The 13,186-nt window shown below is 35.4% G+C and overlaps 1 protein-coding gene across 5 annotated transcripts in view; it reads left to right on the top strand.

The window, feature by feature from the left end:
• LOC145688072 (cell adhesion molecule Dscam1-like) overlaps positions 1-13,186 on the top strand; it is a 1,774,182-nt gene that overhangs the window by 1,492,118 nt on the left and 268,878 nt on the right. The gene's annotated exons all lie outside the window — the stretch shown is intronic.

The raw sequence follows: 13,186 nt of genomic DNA on the forward strand, positions 1-13,186 counted from the left end.
CTTCATGTGGTTGACTTAACGACCACCACTTGAAGACTTTACTTCAAAGTGTGATATACTTGAAGTAGCATCAGGCTTGTATCAAAATTTAACACAACTCAGGTAGTACATGTGGTTGTGGTGAAAGACACATATATTCTTTTACTATATGAAAACCACTCTTATTATATAGTTTGAGCTCCGTGAGGACACGTATTTTGTATTAAGTATTGCATGAAAATCGATTTGCCATATAACCTTTGCTCTTACTTACTGACCCAAATTCCTTATTAAAGAAAAAAATCTTGATTGGAAATGAAAAAAGTTTTTAAAGTTAGTTATTTGTGCTACAGTTATTATGTTTTAGGTTAAGAAAACGGTTAATGCAAATGGAACAACCCAATAACACCTATGGACATGATGTTGTTCACCACAAGTTCACCTGACTAACAAACTAACTTTATGGCCTAAGGATCCCAGAGGTTCCATGGCGCATTCACAAAAGCTCTCGATTCCCTTCTGTCCTTAGCCAACTGGATCTGATTTCTACTTTGTACTCCTATTTCTGTGAGATCCATCTTAATATTATCCTCCCATCTGCCCCTACGTCTTCCTAATGGACGTTTGCCCATTGGATTTCCAGTAAGGCATTTGAGAGCGTTTCTACATTATTTCATTCTGGTCACATGACCTGCCCACCTGAGCCTCCTAGACATAATGACCCTAACAATGTTCAGTAAACGGTATGAATTATGCAATTCTTCGTTATGAAGATTCCGCCATTCACCATCCCCGTTCCTCTTGGATCTGAGTATTCGATTAAGGATTTTATTCTCAAATACTTTCAGTTTACGTTCTTCCCTCAGAGCAAGTGATCGTGTTTCGCAGCCATATAGCAAAACAGGCATGTTTATCCTTTAAATATTTTAAGCCTTATATTCCTCTACGGAATTCGTGACAACAAAAAATTTTGAACTGAATAACAACACGAATTCCCTGCTCTCAGTCAGCATTTAATTTCTTCGTGTGTATGATTTCGCTCTGTTAATATTGAGCTTAGATATTTGAAAGTATCCACTTTGTCGAAAGTATTATTTGATATTTTGATGTATCCATAATTTGCAGTATTATGATGCCAGCAAATTTTCATACATTTAGTTTTGTCTGCATTTACTTCTAAACCTATGTCCCTGCAAGCATTTAATAAGGCCTCTATATTTTTTTCTATTGTTCTCCTGTCCTCCAATTCCCTATCGATTTACTCCGTAACTTGTGAATACCATTCAGTTCTAGGCCCTGATTGCTATCTTTGACTTTCTTTATAGCGTACTCCAGAACGAATTTGAATAATAATAGTGATAACGCATCTTCTTATTTGAGACCATTTTCGACATGAAAGCTCGTGGAAAAGACATTTCCTCCTTGTTTCCTTTCTTGTGAATTGGGAAAATGATGGATTATTGACATTCTTACGGCAATTCCTCTTTCTTCCAGATAAGGAGAGTGATTTTGTGCAATTTAATCCATAATTATTCCCCTCCAGATAAAATTAACTCAGCCGGAATTTCGTCTACACCTGGAGATGTGTTCCCTTAATATCTTGAAAGAGATTTCTACTTCTGTTCGGCTATACTCTGTAACATACGGTTCTGCTGTGTGTATTTCCCTTTCTCCACGAATATTAGTTTTTGGCTGCATGTGAAGCAAATTGTTAAAGAAATATTTCTATCTACTCAAGACGCTATCTGTGTCAGCGAGAATTGTTCCGTCGGCTTTTCTTTAATATGTAAGCGCGAGGTTGATAGCTTTTCCTAAATTTGTTGATGCCCTTATACATGATTCGAATGTTTTTGTTTTTACTATTACTTTCAAGAACATTAATTTTAGTTTTTAAAAAAATCGCGTTTATTTTTTTCCTAAACGTTTTGGAAGTTTCTTGTCTGATGTCAACGAAATTTTGTGTAGTTATGTCGTTCGAATTTTGTAGCCTATGTAGTTTTGTATGTTTTCTTTTCTCAAACAGCTCAGTTGATTTCTCACCGAATCATGGTTTATTCCTATGTACTTTCACGTGCCCAATTTTTCTTTCGCTGAAATTTTAATGCTGTCTGTAATTTCAACCCAATTATCCTCAATACTACTGTACTCCGAACCTTCTAAAACCGACAATCTATTTGATACTTCAATCTGGCATTCCCCTCCCACCTAGCTTTCCCCTAATTTCTTTAAATAAACCTCTATGTTTTCAAATATTGAATATTTCCTTTATTCAACGATAATCTCTCTCATACTGTCGCTGCTACCAAGTAGTGATCAGTGTCACACCAGCTCCTCTAAACAACCGAACATCAATTATGCTAGACTGTCTTCTATCTGCTAAACGTGAACAATTTGATTATGTGATTTTTCCGTCTGGTGAGGTCAAAGTATATTTATGAACGTCGCGATGTAGGAATGTTGTACTCTTCACACTAAGGCTTTTGGATGTTTCAAAGCTCATGAGACTTAAGCCGTTGTCATTACTTCCTTTATGCAGACTTTCATTCCCCATAATCGACTTGAAAATATTCTCTAGTCCTACTTTCACATTAAAATTTTCTAATAGGATTTTCATATGGTATCGCGAGAGTTGGTCAAATACCCGTCCTACTTGTTCGTAAAAATTGTCTTTAATATCGTCATCCTTATCTTCTGTTGGGTCATGTATATTTAAAATAATAATATCTTACCACTGACCCATAAGAGTAATGAAACGAAGTCTATCATTAACAAATTCAACCCGTTTAATTGCTCATATTATTCATTTGAAGCTCACCTGACTTTGAACACAATCACGAAACTCTGGATCTCCAGAAATGATGGCTTTACCACGGAGACATCATGCGTCTTCCTCCGAAATAGTTATTATTTTCCTTATTCACAAACATGGAGTTATCACACATCGCACGGGCGACAGGCTCTTCGCCTCTCGTAACTAACTTTCAGTAAGACGATATAGTTTTTTTTTCTTTCTTTCTTTACATTTTTATAGCAAGTTTTCGGACGACTTTACAAGTAAAATAAAATAAAAAAACTTAAGCGAAACAACTTTTCTTTTACGAATTTTGGAGAACACCAAAACGACTCCGTCTGCTGGGAAACTGTTTGTCCGCAAACTGTCATTCAAAGTTTATTATTCACAAGAACTATCCTCGTGATCTTTCGAAAGTTATCTCGTTAAAGAAAACATAATTAGGTGTAATATTCGCTTACTAAAAACTTGAAGACATTACCAAATTATTCCATGATAAATAACGATAGAGAGAAGTTTTGTAAGAAAATGGCAGAAAATGCAGCTCCATTTACAAAATGTTTCGGTTTTTTATATAAGAAATACGAGATAATTCAATATTGGTAACTATGTCTAGGGAGCAATCGATCCTTATCCTCCATTGAGCCTCTGACCCGAGTGGATTCACCAAATCTATACCATGAACAGCTAATTATTCATGAAACGCGTGTATGTGTGTGTGAGTGAGAAATTCCACTTTAACCACCAATTATCGGGCAAGGCAGAATTTAGCAACTTCAATGCATGTAATCAGGATTACATGTTGGAAATTGATTACATCAATATTATAGTTACTGTTACGTCTGAGATCGAGTTTTCTTTTATATCAGAATTTTGAAAATCATGTAATCATGGACTATTGGAAAGTTGAGCTATGGTTGCATATATATGAAATTATAGTTTCTGTATATTCATTTAGAAAACACCGTGAAAGTAGCTGTGTAAAACACTGGGAATATATATAGGAATATAGATTTAATGATTTCGTATAACCATCACATTACACATGAGAAGTCTATTTTCAAAAGGTAACGTATCCACAATCACTAATTTCACAGTAGAAGAAAAAACGTGGATGAACGAGGTATATGCATTCCCTTTTGGTTGAAAATACTATGTTTAAGTCGTGATTTATACTAAAAACATCCCCATTTACATAAACCATGTTTCATAATCCGATAAAGTTCATCTCAAGGATTCAAAAATCGTTGAAAAATGAAATTCGGGAAAAATGAAAATGTTATTTCTTAAAATTAGATCTTCATTGTTGATGTTGATTTTTAGTTTAGTGTCCCGTTCAGCAGCGAGGCTATATGAGACGTGGACCTACTGATTAACGTGGAATCCGAACCACATGAGCTCCCGCCGGGAAATACGAGATAATTCAATATAGAAATCTTCAATCTTCATATAGAAATACACAAATGGTATATAACATGTCAGATTTGACTACATAACTTCGTATATATATATATATATATATATATATATATATATATATATATATATATATATATATATATATATACATATATATATATATATATATATAGATAGATAGATAGATAGATAGATAGATAGATAGATAGATAGAAAAATAGATAGATAGATAGATATAGTTATAATGATAATTATATTGTCATAGTGTTTATTGTCATAAAGTCAGATATATACTAGCTCTTATTTGACATCACGTGATACATGAATAGATCATGTATGGACGACATGAGTGGATCATAAATTGCAAATCGTGGTATTATTTTTTTAGGTACTCCTTGATATAAAAGCAAATTACTCAAAATAATATTAAGGCACTTAGTGTACAAATAGCTAAAGTGACTACTTCATTTTATAAGCTTTCCACAAAGGTACAAATGTCAAATTTCGAAGAAGTTAGACAAGAAAGCAATACACAACACACTGTATCATTAATTTAAATTTTGATTCGTACATTCACTTGAACACAAGAAAGTTGTCACTGTGACAAAAAATTACAAAGTAATCAAGTTTATTGTAACAAATCAGAAACAGACTTACAAATTACTAATCTTGTTCGAATTGAGGGGGTAAGCACAATAGTGGTCTAACCCACATTTTTAAAAATGAAGAAAAACAATATTAAACTTAAACGCATGTTTTTTTTTTTTTTTTTTTTTTTTTTTTTTTACAACATGTGTATGTACAATGCATGACACATTCAACAACTTGTGGTTGTTTTTGGTATATTGTACAAAAAGCACATGTGTTTAACTTTAACTTGATTTTTCTCCATTTTTAAAACATGTGGGTTAGACCACTGTTGCGCTCACCCCCTTAATTGCTCCCTAGGTTGCATATGCAAGCAGCAGCCTACGACGTACTTCAGCCACTGTTACTCGCGATCAAATTGTGTCTTTATTTGCTCAGCGGCTGTCAAAATTTCTTCTCTCAACTCTTCTGTGGATGCTACCGATATGTAGCATACCAGGTTCATAATATGGGCCCAAATGTAGAAGTCATGACATTAAATCCGGACTTCCTGCCGGCCATGGCATCGTATTATCTCATAAAAATTCGAATCCACGAAACCAGTTACGCGTAATGCATGGTAGCTTTCTACAGCACTGCTTAATTTGTCAGCTATTGGAGTAGTGTAGCAGCCCATAAGAACACAAAAGACACGTGTTTCTTTCTGCTGCAAAACTTAGACTGTATCATGTATGACAGATTTCTAAAAGAGAAAATGACCATGCTCCAGGAAGATATGTCTCTAACCACAAGAAGAGACAGTTTATCAGCATGATGATTGCCCAGCCCACTTTTACTGAGGCGTGCAACAGTGACTGGACAACAATTATTCCCTCACAAGGAAAGAGAGGAAGAGTATATATCGAAGTGGAAAATGGCTTATACATAAAGAGCCCGAAACGACTCAAAACGACACAAAAACGCATGTCTTCAAATTTGGACATACTTTAATATGTACAAATGAATTGCCTTTTAATGGTGGACATAAGGAAATATGTCGATTTTTTGATATTACGGATATGTCCGCCATGAACGTAAAAAATGTGAGCAACTATAGCATGTCAAAATGATCTACTGCCTTATTGCCATTAGTTTTGACGGATTAGTTTGTTATGTTTTGATCGTTGGGGCAATGTTTGAGATGATATACTTGTACGTCAAAAATTTATACACATGTGCGGAAACGTGAGGCTGTTGTCGTTTGTCTCTTGTTATCAGTGTTACCAATGTAGCACTTTCTCGCTTGATCTAGAAAATTTTAAGGATATTTTTATCAAAAACAATTGGCTTATTTATCATTGTTAGAATAGAAATTTAGCACCCTTTAAATGTTGTCTACTGGCTAAACTAGCATTATTTCCACTAAAATTAATATTTCTTGCAGTGTGTTTAGTGACAGTATTATTTACGTTGTTGCCAGTGTGTTTAGTATCATTACGACCTGTGCCCTATTACGGACAGGTATGACATATATATTTTATGCCATATCAACATACTTCGGGCTCTGTGTGTATACCAATCGAAAGAAATAATGACGCTTATTACGAAACTGTAATAAAATTTTTCCGAATACATATACTGTGCGAGTTATATGAATATACAGGGTGCCCAGAAAATCCGTTTCCACCCCTAGAATCGCAAACGGTGAGACAGATGCCAAAACAGAAAAACACATGTTTGATCATTTTAAAAGTACAACGTATCAAAGCAAAAAGTGTTGTCCCAGGGGCACGTGCAGGGTTCCAGGTGGGGTCCAACTCAAAAATTGTAAATGATAAGTTAGGCAAGTAGTATATCGCTGGAAACGTGTTTGGAAATAAAGGAAGACGGAACAAGACTCGACTCTCTAAAATTACCCTGTGCAAAATGGCGTCTGGTCAAAATATCAGAAAAAAAACGCCATGGTAAAGTCTATGACCACCCCTATAAATCTCAAACGGTGAGACAGATACCGAAACAGGAAAACACGTGTGTCATCATTTCAAAAGAATAATGATTGGAAATAAAAATAAATTCCATGGTAACCCATAGGGTACAAGACGGGGTCGTACTCAAAATTTTCAAGAGGAAAGGGAGGTCTAGCATATCGTTGAAAACTGTTGCAAAATGAAAGAAGACGGAACAAGTTTCTACTCTCTAAAATTACCCTGTGCAAACTGGCGGCCGGTCAAAATGTACATCCTCATTTCGATTCTCCGAGTGCATTCGCTTTCCATTTGCAATCGGCACTTGTCATTGTGAGACATTTGCACGTATTCGCTGTTCCTGGTACAAGATTTTTTAAATCACTTTGTACTTGATAATTCAGACAACGAGCGTAGATATCACTATTGTACACTTTATGTTACCTAGTCAGTTCCACACTCAAAGATGTCAAATGTTACTTCTTTTCTTTTCTTTATTTCTTAAATTTATTTTATTTCGTTATATTTCTTTATTTATTTATTCATTTAGACATTACTGGACCCAAAGAGCAGACTCTCACAATAGGGGCATTTCCTTTCTTTCCGTTGAGTACAAAAATTAAAGTGAAAACTAACTAAAACCCGACTACAGAAAGAAGAACTAAAAAGCAAGATGTTTGCACAGTGTTGTCTTAGAGAGTCCAGACTTATTTCATCTACTTTCATTTAACAACAGCTTTCTAACGATATGCTACTTGATCCCCCTTGCCATTTGAAAATTTTGAGTAGGACCCCATCCGAAACCCTGTGGAGGACCCTGGGATTTATTTTTACTTTAAGTCACTGTACTTTTGAAATGATGACACACGTGTTTTCCTGTTTTACATCTGTCTCACCGTTTTAGGTTTTTTAGGGGTGACCATAAACTTTACAATGACGTTTTTTCTGATATTTTGACGAGCCAACATTTTGCACAGGGTAATTTTAGAGAGTCGAGACTTGTTCCGTCTTCATTCATTTCCAAACACGTTTCCAGCGATAAGCTACTTGACTCCCTTATCATTTTCAATTTTTGAATTGGACCCCGCCTGGAACCCTGCAGGTGTCCCTGGGACAATATTTTTTTGCTTGATACGTTGTACTTTTAAAATGATCAAACACGTGTTTTCCTGTTTTGGCATCTGTCTCAACGTTTGCGATTCTAGGGGTGGAAACAGATTTTCCGGACGCCCTGTATATTCATATAACTCGCACAGTATATGCATTTGGATTTTTTTTTATTACAGTTTCATAATAGGCGTCATTAGTTCTTTCGATTGGTGTATAAGCCATCTTCCACTTCGATATACAATCTCACACTTTTCCCTTGTCAGATGGGCCAATCGAAGTGGTGTGACACCATGGCCGGCCTGTCCGGATTTGCGACTTTGTGATTCCAATATTTGGGTTAACGTGAAAGATGTCGCACATCACACACCGTTAGTATTCATAGGGGAGTTAAAAAAAAGAATCTTAACAGCCCTCAACACATGAGACACGCCTCCAATGAGACTGATAATGACTGAAGTATAACTGACTTTTTTTTTTTTTTTTTTGTAAGTTAATCGCTTGATATGAAAGATTTTTTTTTCTTCAATGATATAATGATTTACAATTTTGGAAATATTTCTGCTTCACTTTCTGATGATTTTGGGCATTTTTTTTTACAATAGTGCTTCTTTCATCAATTATTACAAAAGTATCAATTTAGTGGTAAGAGTGGACTAGTTTATTCACAATTTGCAGGTTTCCATTGTAAGCCCGCAAATTTTAGAAAAATCACAAATCTGCAATTGCTCTGAAACCACTGATTTTCAATCCCCAGTACATAGGGACAAACTTGTTCCAAATTAGCTCTAGAATACCACCTTTCATTGAATAGGTCGAATCACCAGTCACTCTGTAAGTATTGACGAGTCTCTTTATTTTCTTTGTATGATTGCTTATTTGTTTTTGTGCTGCAAATCTCTATATTTACAATTGAAAATCACTATGTTTGTGACTATAAATCTCCTGAACCGCCTGACCGATCACGATCAAATTTGTAACATGGATGAGGTTCGAGGATGGGCTGATTTTAGGCTATTTACTTTGATCGTAGAAGTGAGGAGTGGCGGAGGGGGAGGGGACGAGGTATAAAAATATAAATAAAACTTAATAACTCCTGAACCACTCGACCGATCTTGATCAAATTTTTAACATAGGTGAGGTACAGGTCTGGGATCGTTTCTATGACTTAAATTTGACGGAGCAACGTACGGGAGGGGAAGGAAGGGGATATATATATAAAAATCAATTTATATAAGATTGAAAGTGAGTAACTCTTGAACTATCTGACCGATCTCAATAAATTTTCAAGATACACAAGTTTCGAAACTGGAAACATTTTTGCAATTTCACTTTAACGGTAGATCCTAGGGTTGGGGGAGAGGAGGGGGACGTATAAATAAAAAATAATAAAACCTAATAAGTTTTGAACTACCCAGCCAATCTCGATCAAATTTTCAACATACATGAGGGTCGGGCCTCGGGTGATTTTTATCGTTTCACTTTGACGAGCGAACGTAGAAGAGGAGGAGGGGATATATATATATATATATATATGTATGTATGTATAAATTAAAAATGACTGTCTTTGTGACTTCATCACTCTTGAACCACCCAACCGATCTGAATCAAATTTTCAACATACAGAGTTTAGGGGCAGGAATTACTTTAGCCTATTCACTTTGACGACGCGACGTAGCAAGGGGTAGGGGGAGAGAAAATTTAAAATGATCAAAAATGACCGATATTAGTGTTGAATCAATAGTTTTCGGGGTTGATGAGACAAACAGTGACACTTTTTATGCTGTCTCAATGCAAATTCAGTCCTGATAGTTGGGGAGGGGGAGGATAGAACGTAGGGGAGGGGGATAAACATTTAAAAATGATCGAAAATAACCAATAGTAGTGTCTAATCCATAGTTTTGGGAGTAGCTGAGATTAACAGTGACAATTCTGATACCGTGTGCCGCAGTACGGAGGAGGGGGAGGGGAGCTATATATAATGATGATCGGAAAAGACCAATATTAGTGTCTAATCCATAGTTTTCGGGATCATTCAGATGAGCAGTGACATTTCCGATCCGGTTTAAATCCAAAATCAGCACCGCCACTTGGGGGAGGGGGAGAAAGATACATGAAAATGATCGAAAATGGCCACTATCAGTGTTAATTTATAGTTTGCTGGGTCCCTGAGATGAACAGTGATACTTTCGATCCCGTTTAAATCCAAATTCAAACCCGCAACTTGGGAGAGGGTGAGGAAGAGATATTTAAAAATCATTCAAAATGACCGATATTAGTGTTGAATTCACATTTTTGGGGTCACTAAGATGAACATTGATATTACAATGCAACATATATCCAAATTCATCCAAACAACTTCCAGGATTGGGGAAGGGGGACATCATACTTCAGCACAAAATGTAAGTTATTATATGATCTTCGGAAGTTGATGACAAGCTACATGGTTCTTATCATAAGATATAAATATAAAAAGATAAGAAAAATGGCAATAAAATACATGAGATACAAAGAGTGCAATAAAATTATTTATTTCAACCCAGCGAAGCGGGTAATATATGCTCGTTGTTAAATAAATTTAAATTTGACCAGTACTTTGTAAGTTTTGTATCGCACTTTTGACAGTGTAGGATAATAATAATAATAATAATAATAATAATAATAATAATAATTATTATTATTATTATTATTATTATTATTATTATTATTATTATACTTTACTATTTTGTGTGAGTAGAAATAACAAAAAAAATAGATTTTGGTATACCACAAGCATTAATGTAAATCAAACAATCCAAAGGAAAACTAATTTCAGTTATATATATATATATATATATATATATATATATATATATAGTGCCAAATTTATTCCTTAAATTGTCTAAGCTGGAAGGTGGTTTTGTATGGATTCATATCGAGTTTTCTATTGTGATTTGAATCTGTAACAACGCCACGAAACACAATATAAACTTATTGTCATATGATAGACTAATCTGGTTTGGTTCTTCATGCGTGAAGTTGTTGAGCGTGTTTATAACACCTGAAAACTACTTTCACTATTCAAAGTACAATGGATTGCATATAAGCAAGTGCACAAATTTGTCATATCTTCTAACTCTGAAGATTTAATCTATACTTTTTTCCTGTTGATGGTTTGAAGTATCCCTGTTTTTCAGCGATATATATCAGCGTTTTCATAAGAGGCATAGCATCGCAGTTTGCAATATAAAGTCCCACAAATGTGATGTAAACGAAATATTGCATCAGAAAATGTCATACAATTATGATTATAATTTATTACCGAAGTGAACTACTTCTGCAACAAACAAAACAATTGCCATGGTTTTCGCCTCTCGAAGTATTTTAGGTTCTGAATGATACAAACAATCCACTACGGACTACACACCATATTCTGGGGAATAATCATAGAATTGAAGGCAGAGATACATTGTGTACTTTAATATATTTTACATAGAAATGAAGCGCTTTAGTTAAATTTCGCGATGCAAGACCCCATCTTAAATTCCGGAAACAAGATTACTAGCAAAATCACGGAAATTTAGCTGTAGCCTCTTTTCTTCCCTTTTACTTTTTTGTAGTTGTTTCAAGCGCTGGTAAGGAGTTCAGAAATGACACATCTGCCTGTTACATAGCATTGGACTAAAAATATTATTTTTGCTAAACCCTCTTGCTTTCCATTGTAAATGAAGAAAACAAATTGGTGTTTGGCTTAGAACATTTAGAAAAGCGGAAAAATGAACTGATCTGTGTGGTATTGGGCTACAGTATCAGTTACGATATGAACATGTGTGTGAAATTAATGCATTGTACCTTTATAGTAAAAATGGAGATTCGCTGTGTATACTGCATAATGCCAATTCTCAGTTTCGTGGCGTCGTTACAGATTCAACTGTCAATAGAAAACTCGATATAAATACATTCAAAACCACCTTCTAGCTTAGACAATTTAAAGGATATAATTGGCACTTAAAACATATGTATATATATAAATAACTGAAGTTAGTTTTCCTTTGGATTGTTTGATTTACATTATTGCTTGTGATATACCAAAATCTATTTTTTTTTTTTTTTTTTTTAATTTCTAGAGTTTCAACGCCGAACGTTCTACGACCAAGATTATTGTTTCCACTAATCCCTGATTTAAATTTCATTGAAAATTCGTACAATCCAGATGGACACTTTAAATATCAATAACAACCTTTTCTCATGTCTACGTGCTTTAAGAAGTAACAGAATGTACTTCAATATAAGGGACACTTCCCTGACGACAGTAAGTTTATACTTATCTGCATTAACCGTAGCAATTGTGGTTAAGCTCTACTCAATCATACTCATTATTTTTACGCGATCCTACTTAAGATGCATATTTTCTAGGTTTTAATCTAATATAAATAAAATAAAGAATTTGTTTGTTTGTCTGCTTTTCTGTCTGTGTGTGTCTGTGTGCGTCCTGTGGACCAGATGAGCGGACCGATGGTTACCAAATATTAGTCACGGGTATCTTGGTCCAGGCCACAGACCAAGACGAAGCATTTTTTTTTTTCAATTCGGACCAGGGAAGACTCATGGGGGGCGTTTACCGGAACATATAAAATTAATAGAAAATGACCGATATTAGTGTCAAATTCATAGATTTCGCAGTCGCTGAGATCAATGGCGAAAATCCGATCGCATTAACTTTCAAATTCACCCCATTCGGCTGCGGCCCGGGGGTCACCGGGGGAGATGGTACCTAGGCATGTAAAAAATAATACAACATGACCTGTATTAGTGTCAAATCCATAGTTTTCGCGGTCGCTGAGACGAATGATGATACTCCCATAGGCGTTGTTGACTTCCAAATACATCCGCCGTTGGCTGTGTTCAGAGACGTCTTTTTTCAATTCGAACCAGAGGGTCTCAGGGGACGTTTACCGGGATATGTAAAAGTAGCAAGAATGACCGATATATATATACAGGGTGTCCGAGAAGTCCTTCCCTGATTACAGAAATTGATAACTCAGGCTAGAAATAAGATAGAAATATGAAACTGGTGTTGAATTGTTTACAAACTATAAAAGTTTTTGTCTGTGTTAGGTTTGTTCTGTTTTACCAAGTCTCATTTTTTTGTTTTAGGTTTATAGTGCGTAAGTAAGAAGCCCAAGAAGCCATGCCAACCAACCAGGAGAAGGCACAATGTGTCCTGTGGTACCATGAGACACGATCACCAACCACGGTGCAGAGACAGTTCCAGACAACATTTGGGAGGACTCCACCTGATGTCAAGAGCATTAAAGCCTGGTATGAGAAGTTCAAGAACACAGGGTCGGTTGCTGACCTTCCGAGGTCTGGTCGACCA

This window comes from Thermobia domestica, chromosome 6, assembly GCF_964235325.1.
Source record: "Thermobia domestica chromosome 6, izTheDome1.hap1.1, whole genome shotgun sequence".
In the NCBI taxonomy this organism is placed as follows: domain Eukaryota; kingdom Metazoa; phylum Arthropoda; class Insecta; order Zygentoma; family Lepismatidae; genus Thermobia; species Thermobia domestica.